We start from the raw sequence: 8,530 nt of genomic DNA on the forward strand, positions 1-8,530 counted from the left end.
GTTTTCTGTGACACTGATACTAATCACTGATGCTAATGTCTTTTGTCCAAAGGTCATTGTCCTTTCTGGCAGTATATGCCCAGCAAGCCAGCAAAATATGGGATCAAGTCATGGGTGGCTTGCCATGCCAAATCAAGCTATGCTTGGAAAATGCAAGTCTACACTGGGAAGTCAACCAGTGGATGCCCAGAGAAGAACCAGGGGATGCGAGTTGTGCTTGATGTGACAGAGGGACTGAGGGGTCACAATGTGACATGTGACAATTTCTTCACCTCTTATGAACTCGGACAGCAGCTCCTGAAGAGGAAGATCACCATGGTTGGTACAGTTCGAAAGAACAAGCCTGAGCTCCCACCTGCACTGCTTGCGTCAAAGGAGAGAGAGGTCTTCTCCTCAAAGTTTGCCTTCACGCCCCCCACCACTCTAGTTTCCTACCTCCCAAAGAAAAACAAGAATGTAGTTCTTCTGAGCACACTGCACAAAGACAGCGACATTAGTGATCGTGAGGACAGGAAGCCAATCATCATCCTGGAATACAACCGCAACAAAGGAGGTGTGGACAACCTAGACAAGGTGATTGGAACATATAGCTGCAGAAGAATGACCGCCCGCTGGCCCCTGGTCATCTTCCACAACATCATTGACGTGTCCTCCTGCAATGCCTTTGTGATTTGGAGAGATATCAACCCAACCTGGATGTCTCGTAAGCACAACAAGAGGTGGGTGTTCCTGGAGCAGCTAGGAAAGGCACTTGTAACTCCACTCATTGAAAGAAGGAAGCATGTCCCCCGCACAGAAGCCTCAGCAGCAGTTGTGAAAGCTATTCAGAGTGCAGCAGCTCCTGATCCATCTACCACAGCCACTTCCCCAACTAAGCCAAGTAAGAGGAAGAGATGTCAGTTCTGCCCTCAAAAGGACTGTAAAACACATACTGTGTGCTGCAGGTGTAAGAAATATATCTGCAAAGGCTGTGCACTTGCATACTGCCCTACATGTGCTAATTAATTGTATGGGTTATGTTATTTTTCATATTTTTGTATTGTACATTCTCTTAAATTGTTCACTGGAGAAAAGTAAAAGAAAATGAGTCACTGAGATGAATAAAAATGCATTCAAACTCCTTTTTGCACATTTTTTTATTTTCTTAAGCTATAGAAATTCAAGTGGAGAGGGAAAACTCAAGTATTCACACATTTTGTGGTGAACGACAATATACATGATGAAATTTGGTGTTTAAAATTCAATTAAGCTGCTTATATTGGGGGTTTAGTGAAGACGGGTCATTTTGACCCGGAGGACACAGGGTGTATACAGAAAATGAGGACGACAGGAGGGTTAAAATGGGACCTATGCTGTCCCTGGGTCCTAGGCTGTTTTATTTAGATTGAGACTAGTGGAAGGGGAGTTTTTCTTTTCTTTGTATTCACCAGGAATTGTTGTGAGTGTGCTTTTGTTGGGGAACACTCAGGTGCATTTAGTTGTATTTTCTTTATTATTCCTCCCCCAAACAGTCTAATTTTATCTAATCGGGTTTTAATTATTTTTCAGCTTTAAGGATCTCAGGACCAGCATAGACTCCCACTTTTAGAGTGGTCATTTGGTAAATAAAAGTGACTATTTTTGCTCAACTTTGTGAATTCAATAAACTGTAATCTGCAGTAGTGCTTCTGTCCATTTTTACAAACTTATCTGTGTGATTTGGTAAAAAAAAAAAAAAGGGTTTAGAGCTGTACCCAAGGTCACAATCTGGTGGTGTTGGCAGGATTTGTAAGACACTGGCACATGCTTGCAGGGGTTTGTTTTATTCAGTTGAGTAGGGCTAGGTAGGAGTATTTTTTTTTATTTATTTTTTCTTTAACTGAAATGGTAGCAGGTTCGGCGGGAAACACGCAGTCCAATCGTTCCGTGGTGGAACGTGAGAGGAACACTAACGCTAGGAACCATGGAGGAGCAACTTCAGGAGCTGATGGACATGATGCACCACCTTCGGGTGGAGAACCAAGAACTTAAGGAAAAGAGTTTATGGCTGATCAAGACTCTTTACCATCTACCTCTAGTGGTGTGAGAGGGAAGTGTCCCCAACCTGTCTCTGCAGCGGAAGTACCTGTGATGGAGCGGCTCTTTTACATCCCAAGGGAACGTAAATGTCCTGTTTTCAGAGGTAATGTTGAGATCGGGGTTATGGATTGGATGGAGGAGGTCCGATCCAGTGCACGGGCCAGACATCTATCTCTTCTAGACCAAGCCTATTTTGTGTTTGATCACCTGGAAGGTGAAGCCAAAGAGGAGATACGATATAGACCCAGGGCGGACAGAGAGGACCCTGAACGCATTTTTGCCATTTTGCAAGAACTGTATGGTTGCTTTAAGTCTTATGTAACTTTGCAGGGAGATTTTTTTTCAAGAAGACAGGAAGAGGGTGAATCATTAAAGGAGTTTTCTCATGCACTGTTTTGTTTAATGGAAAAGATTACTGCCAATGCACCAAATGGTGTTGCTGATGATGCTGTGCTTTTGAGAGATCAGTTTGCTGAACATGTTCTTGATCCTACCTTCCGTAGGGAACTGAAAAAGCTCATTAGAGAAAACCCAGAGTTTACACTTTTGGGCATTAGGAGGGAAGCAATTAGGTGGGAACAGGAAGGGCAACCAGCTGAAGTCAGAAAAAGAAGCTATTCTGTACCATCATATTGTGCCTTACACAGATCCCAAAGTAGAGCAGATTTAGAAGTTTCTTCAAGGGCTTCTGATTTGTCAGAAATGAAGGAAATGCTGTTAAAGCAACAGGAACAGATCAATCTGCTCTCTCAAAATGTATTGTTCTTGCAATCCACCTCAAGGTTTCCGCATCTGAACAGAACAACGCCTATTATTTGCAGGCGCTTCCAGAAACCTGGTCATATAGCCAGAAACTGTAACCAACCGAGGGTGAATCCTGCCCCCGCAGCATCCAAATCCACTGCAAGGACAGTCTGCAACTGCTCATCAGCAGGTGGGAAACTAGCTCCTTCTGTTTTGTTGAGCCACAATTCAGAAGGGAGCGGTCATGGCTCAAGTGGTCTTGAAAATAAATGCTCAGGGTCACTGTTGGTTGGCCAGTGTCCCACTGTACTGGTGAAAATGGGGGATGTTCCACTTCAGTGTCTTTTGGATACTGGTTCCATGGTGACAACAGTTGCGCAGAGTTTCTTTAGCCAACATTGTCAGGGCCCTTTGCAGGCCTGCTCTTGGCTTGAGCTTCATGCAGCCAATGGGCTTAGCATCCCTTATGTTGGCTATTTTGAAACTGATGTAGAGGTGTTGGGCAGGGTGGTACCCAGACGTGGTGTTCTGGTTGTGAAGGACCCGGTGGAACATTCCCCTCAGTCTACAGTACCAGGTGTATTGGGTATGAATGTTATTAGAGAATGTTATAATGAGCTCTTTAAACAACATGGTGCTGCTTTGTTTGAATTACCCAAGATCAGTCAGGCTGGATCTTCATGGCGCATGGCCTTTCAACATTGTCAAAGTGTCCCAGTACAAAGTGTTTGCCCTAAAATGGGAATGGTACGATTAAGGGGTCGCAGGCCAGTTAGGGTGCCTGCTGGCACTATAAGGGTTATTGATGCTGCCTGTTCTCGAGTCGAGTTTGACTCTATGGAATCTGGGCTCTTTGAACCACTTGTTAATAAAAGTTGCCTCCCAGCAGGGGTGTTGGTGTCCCCAGCATTAGTGACAGTGGTTAGGGGGATCACTTGTATCCCTATTGTTAATGTAGGTCAGGTGGTTGTGGTTCTTCATCCACGTACTCCAATAGGGACCTTAGGCCCTGCTAACATTATCAATCTCCTAGAAGGTGTTACAGAGGTGGTTGGCTCAGTGCAAGCTACTATTTCTTCCCAGCTCAGTTCCGTTGCACCTTTGTCAGACCCATTATCGGACTTGGATTTGTCAGCTTTGAATGACACAGAACAAGAGAAAGTTAGGTCTTTGTTAAGGAAATATGTGGATGTGTTCTCTGCTCATGAGGGTGATTTGGGTTGCACAGATCTGATAATCCATGAAATACCATTGCTAGATGATGCACCAGTACGTCAGAGGTTCAGGAGGATTCCTCCCTCAGAATATGAGGCTGTAAAGACCCACATTCGGCAGCTGTTGGCTAGCCAGGTGATTCGTGAGAGCAGTAGCCCCTACGCCTCCCCAGTTGTAATTATCAAGAAGAAGGATGGGAGCCTGTGTATTGATTATAGACAACTCAACAGGAAGACCCGTCGTGATGCCTTCCCTCTACCCAGAATAGAGTCCTTGGATGCTCTGTCTGGGGCTGTGTGGTTTTCCACTCTTGACCTAGCAAGTGAATATAATCAAGTGCCAGTGGCTGAACCTGATAAGATGAAGACTGCTTTCTGTACACCCTTTGGTTTGTTTGAATTAAATAGAATGGCATTTGGTCTGTGCAATGCCCCTAATACATTTCAACAATTAATGGAGCGAATGTTTGGGTCCTAACATTGTCAGTCTCTGTTGTTATATTTGGATGATGTTGTGGTTTTCTCTTCTTCAGTCGATGAACATCTGCAATGCTTGGAAGCTGTGCTAGACCGTTTGAAACGGGAAAGATTAAAAGTGAAGCTCGATAAATGCTTTCTTTAAGAAGGAGGTCAAGTATCTTGGTCATGTTATTTCCAGCCATAGGGTGTCCGCAGACCCAGATAAAACCTGTGCTGTAAAGGACTGGCCTCGTCCCACCACAGTTTCACAGCTGAGATCCTTCCTGGGGTTCGCCAGCTATTACAGACGATTCGTTGAAGGATTTGCCAAATTGGCAGCGCCACTCCATCAACTGGTTGCCGAGATGCAGAAGATACAAGGTCGTCGGCGACAACAGCACTTGAGTGACCACTGGTCAGAAGACTGTGAACAAGGCTTCAGTCAGTTGAAAAACAGGTTGGTTGATGCACCTGTTTTGGCATATGCAAATTTCTCTTTGCCATTTATCCTTGAAATAGATGCCATTTACAGCGGCCTAGGAGCAGTACTCTCTCAGGAGCAAGAAGGAAAGATCCATCCAGTTGCCTTCGCTAGCCGAGGACACAGATCAGCTGAGAGGAACATGTCCAACTACAGTTCCATGAAGTTGGAGTTCCTTGCATTAAAGTGGGCCATGACGGAGAAATTTCGAGACTATTTGCTGGGTCAGCAATGTATTGTATGGACTGATAATAATCCCCTCAGCCACTTAAACACAGCTAAATTGGGGGCAACTGAACGGCGCTGGGCAGCACAATTGGCGGATTTCAACTTTTCTATCCGTTATAGATCAGGCCGGTCAAATGTGAATGCGGATGCCCTTTCAAGGAAGCCACCAGCTGTAACAGAGGCTGACATTCCTCTGCCTGGGACCTCGGTTCCTTTGATGAAGCAGCCGAGCTGTCCAGATATAACCCAACATGTGCTCCAAGCTGCAGTGTCTGTCTGAAAGCGCATTGATCAACCAGTTGTGTGAGCTGTATGGAGTGCAGAAGACTCGTACCATCCTGAAGGTAACAGCCAATGTGAAAGATTTAATCGAACATTGCATGATTTGCTGCGAACTCTACCTATTGAGAAGAAGGGACAGTGGCCTCATTATTTGCCTCAGGTTCTGTATTCCTACAACACCACAATCCATCAGGCCACAGGTGAGTCTCTTTACCTTCTGATGTTTGGCCAAGAGTCATGTTTACCTGTCGACTTTCTCCTTGGAAGGGTTCCAGAGATCCGAGAGGGGCGGGTGGAGGACTGGGTACGGGAGCATAGGCACAGACTCCAGGTCGCCTTTGATGGTGCTCGAGATCGCCTGAAAATGGCTGGTGACCGTCGGCAGGAGCGTCATGATGCTGGAGGCCTAACCACTGAATTGTCTGAAAATGAACTGATCTACGTTCAAGATCACAGTAATAAAGGGAGGAGTAAGATTCAGGATTTATGGAATCCCATCATCCATACTGAGTTAAATCTCCTGGAGGTTCTGTGTACACTGTTGCACCCTTGGATAACCGTCAGAGGCTGAGGATCGTGCACCGTTTGATGTTGAAACCAGTCCCTGTGGGACTCTGGCCGCAAGAGCCCAGGAGAGGCAAGGACATTTCCAACACTAGGGAAGAGAATGTGGATGAGGAGCTGGATTTTGTCTATGTGATAACTCGATCAACTGGTGTGGAGGAATCGGCCTCTACAGTTCAGATGGCTGAAAATCAACGTACTCTCCCTGTCCTCCCTCCATCTGCCCCTACAGTTGCTCTTCAAGAGACTGGAGAAAGCTTTGTCCCCTCCGAAGGACAACAAGGAAAATGGCTGGTTATCATTCAAACCCCCATCACCTTCCAGAGAGGCCAAGATGTAGGGCAGAAGGGGCTACAGTCTCTCAGATCACTAGTGCTGGTAGCACTGTGGCTGACTTTTTTCAACCATGGTGTTAGAAAATCTGTATATTGACGGGCTGTCAACACAAAAAGCTGGGGTAGATTGTAGCCGGGGCATATTGTCCCCCCCGAATGTGTGCTGCTGCGCCCTCTTTCTCTTGTCCATATATGGAAGATGCGGTGACAGAGCACAGCTGGCTTGTTAGGGAGACAGGTAATTGGCATTTACATTTAAAAGCGGATAGATCGCTGAGGAGATCAGATGCAGGCTGATGACTCGTGCAGAGGTATGTTCAACATTGGTCGTGAAGTGAGTTTAGAATTTATGTCTGATTCCTCCACTGAATGTTGTAGGAAACAAACCTTAGAGAGTGACGTCAAGAGCGCAGTTTACTGGTTTTACTTGGTAAGGGCCGTTTCTTATGATTATCTGGCTGCTTAATGTTCTTGTTTAACTTGATTTTTGTGTGTAGGTTGGCCTGCTACTGTTTCAGTTTTTGATTTGTTTCAATTTCATTTTTTTTGTTTTAGTTTACTTACTTTTAGATGGTTGTTGTTGATTAAAAGAACTTTTCTTGTTTTGGTTTTGTTTAGGGAAAGGGAGTTTCTATTGTAGCCCGCTCGCTTGTTTTAAACTGGGACCTATGCTGTCCTTGGGTCTTAGGCTGTTTTATTTAGATTGAGATCAGTGGAAGGGGAGTTTTTCTTTTCTTTGCTTTTTTCACCAGGGGTTTTTGTGTGAGTGTGCTTTTGTTGGGGAACACTTAGGTGCATTTAGTTGTATTTGTGTTTTCTTTATTATTCCTCCCCCAGTCTAATTTTATCTAATTGGGTTTTAATTATTTTTCAGCTTTAAGGATCCCAGGGCCAGCATAGACTCCCACTTTTAGAGTGGTCACTTGGTAGAATAAAATTAATTGACTATTTTTGCTAATTTGTGAATTCAATAAACTGTTTGTAATCTGCAGCAGTGCCTCTGTCATTTTTACAAACTTATCTGTGTGACCTGTAAAAAAAGGATCTAGAGCTGTACCCAAGGTCACATGACAATATAGACATCAAGCCTGATGGCATCATGTAACAGACTGAATGTTCTGTTTTGGTGTTTTTGCTACTTTTTTGTGTGGGAAATGTTTGTTTTTTGGTGTTGATTCCCCTGATTGGTAGTCTCTGCTCCTTCAGCTGTTGTCTGTAGGACACACGGAGACTTTACGCTCTGTGTAGCGCGTAAAGTCGACACACACAGCGAGAAAAGGCAAAATAGAAGTGGTGTTTGGTTCTTCACCTTTTTATCAGCTTTATTGTGGCGCACTGTCTGCAGCCCCTGCAATTCCTAAAAGTTAAACAAGCGACAAACTGAACTAATCATCAAACTACAGCTCCTACAGCATATTTAAAATAAAACGATTGACCAATATAAGAGAAATTTGCCCCTTCTTGCATCTTGACAGAACTAACAGAAACAAAATTGTTTATAGATTTGTATCATGGAGAATTTATTAAACATCAGTTTTCTCCTCTTTATTTTAAGTCGTATTTAATATATCTGATAACAAATGATGGTGCTACGAATATTTTTGTGACAGATTTCTGCTCGTCCTGCATTGGGATAAAATGGTTTTCTGGACATAACTCAATGAATCACATAGTGACTAATGGGCGCTGTCCAATCCAGTAATGCATATCAATTAGTATGAAAGACATAAAAATAATTAAGTATACTATATTAAGAAATTATATTTAATCCTCAATGCTACATGAAGGTCATTTTGAAACGATGCAAGTTAAAAACAATATTTTGCAACAAGTAAATTAAGTCCAATGTTAGGTCTGTGTAAGTTTTATTTATTTATATATATACACACACTGACATATGCTGCCACCCCTGAAAAAATCCCTGCCCCCCTCTTGCCACCCCATAAATATTTTTCTAGCCCTTATTAACAGGTGCTCTGCTAATGAGTCAGTTTGCTGGCTGAACTCAATCACCATTTTATTGAGCTTATAATATTAACATTATTGCTATCAGTAACAATAACAGACATAATGGTATGTCAGATCAATATGCAGTAATAAATATGGATATTCAGGAATCAGGACTATATAGGATCCATCAAAAGAATAAAAAGGGTTCATTGTTC

Source organism: Poecilia reticulata, chromosome 6 (assembly GCF_904066995.2).
Source record: "Poecilia reticulata chromosome 6, P_reticulata-male-v2, whole genome shotgun sequence".
NCBI classification, from domain to species: Eukaryota; Metazoa; Chordata; class Actinopteri; order Cyprinodontiformes; family Poeciliidae; genus Poecilia; species Poecilia reticulata.